Consider the following 2,142-nt stretch of genomic DNA (forward strand, 5'->3'; position numbering starts at 1 on the left):
CTCACCTCAGCCTCCCAAAGGCGCGGGATTACAGGCTGAGCCACCGAGCCTGGCCTGACCTCATTTCTTAGTGCCTTTCTCCAGGCTCATTCAAAATCATGTTGACCTCAAACCCACCAGACACACCTCTGCCTCAGGACCTGTGTACTGACTGTGACTTCTGCCTGGAATGTGTTCCCCCCCCCAGCTGGAGTCTCACTCTGTCACCCAGGCTGGAGTGCAGTGGCACACTCACGGCCACCCCACCATCCACCTGCTGGGCCCCAGCAATCCTTTGGCCTCAGCCTTCCAAGTAGCCAGAACTACAGGTGCGCACTACCATGCCCGGCTAATTTTTGATTTATTGTAGAGACGGGGTCTCGCCAATTTGCCCGGGCTGGTCTCAAAACTGCAGGTCAGGCAATGCACTTGCCTCAGCCTCCCAAAGTGCTGGGATTATAGGCTAAACCACCGAGCCTGGCTGGGAATTTATTATTATTATTATTATTATTATTATTACTACTTTGAGTCAAGGTCTCACTCTGTTGCCCAGTTTACCTAATTGATGCTGTCCTGATGAGGCCTTAAGTTCCTCCATGCTCCCTCCCCCTCATTTTCCTGACTTATTTTTCCCTGTCATATTTATCACTAGATGAGATAACATGTACTGCACTTACCGTGCTGACCTACCTCCCAATAGAACCCGCACAGAGGACTTTCAGGTCTGTCCACTCTGATACCCCAGCCACCCAGAGCCAGCGGGCGGGAGGTGCCCACAGCTTTGAGGATCCTGGACTCTAAGCCCAGCTCCCTCTGGCACTTGCTGCGGCCTTGGACACGTTTGGGACCTCCCTGTCCACAGCCCCCAACTGGAGGGAGTATTCAGAGCACCTTCTGGTGAGTGCCCCAGGAATGCCAGCCACGCTATTATGGGGGGTGGGGGGGCGGTTGGCCGCACGGAGGAGAGGCCTGCAGACCCAAGTCCCAGGTGTCTTTCTTTTTTTTTAATTTACTTACTTATTATAAAGATGTAGGGTACAATTCAGGGTTAGGTATACAAACATTGATCCCTTGTTGATGAGGCATACCCCTCCCTCCCCTAGCAGGTTCCCTCAACTGCCAGTCCCACCCCCCCTTCCCCTGACAGTTTTCTGCTACTGCCAATCCCTTTCTTATAGCATTATAATCGTTCAAGGTCATCTTATGAGTGAGAACATATGGAACTCAGTTCTTTGTTTTTGTGATAAATCACTGAGTATGATCGACTCCAAATCCATCCAATTTGCTGCAAAGTCCATATATTTGCCCTTCTTTATGGCTGCATAATATTCCATCGTGTAGATGTACCACTTTTTTTTTATCCAGTCCAGCTTCAACGGGCAACACAGTTGGTTCCATGTTTTGGCTACGGTGAATAGAGCTGCCACAAATATACGTGTGCAAGTATCTTTTTTGTAGCACGATTTGAGTTCCTCAAGATATACGGGCAGCCAACAGACACATGAAAAAGTGCTCAGCCTCACTCATCGAGAAACGCAAACAAAACCACCCTGAGATACCACCTAACCCTAGTAAGAATGGCCATCATCAATAAAACAAACAACAGATGCTGTCAAGGATGTGGAGAAAAAGGAAGGCTTCTACACTGCTGGTGGGAATGCAGACCAGTGCAACCTCTTTGGAAGACAGTGTGGTGATTCCTGAAGGAACTAGAAATTGACCTTCCGTGTGACCCAGCAATTCCCCTATTGGGAATATACCCAGGCGTCTTTCTAGAGCTCTCCAGCAGGAGGGCTGATGGCGGGTGGCAGGAGGTGAGCCGCTGGCGCCTGAGAAGCCATTCGGCCTCACTGGGCTCCGGCCTTCCTGGTCCCCCTGGCGGGGCCAGGCCCCGCGACCCCCGCGGGCCCGCCCTGAGCAGCCGCGGGGGACCCGCCGAGGAGCGGCTAGCGGCTTTTCCCAGGCTCCCTCCCCCCGCGAACATCTGGCCGCGAACATCTGCCCCGCGCCCATCTGCCGCCCGGCCCCCGCCCCATCCGCGCGCCGCGCCCCGGGCGTTCCCAGCGCCCTCGCCTCCGCCCGCGGGCCGGTTCCCACGGCCGAGCGCGGGAAGCCGAGGCGGCCCAGCTGCCGCGGGCGGACACGGTCCCGGGGCGCCTGCCC

Source organism: Carlito syrichta, unplaced genomic scaffold (assembly GCF_000164805.1).
Source record: "Carlito syrichta isolate Samal-C Ts95f unplaced genomic scaffold, Tarsius_syrichta-2.0.1 Scaffold303207, whole genome shotgun sequence".
Taxonomy (NCBI): domain Eukaryota; kingdom Metazoa; phylum Chordata; class Mammalia; order Primates; family Tarsiidae; genus Carlito; species Carlito syrichta.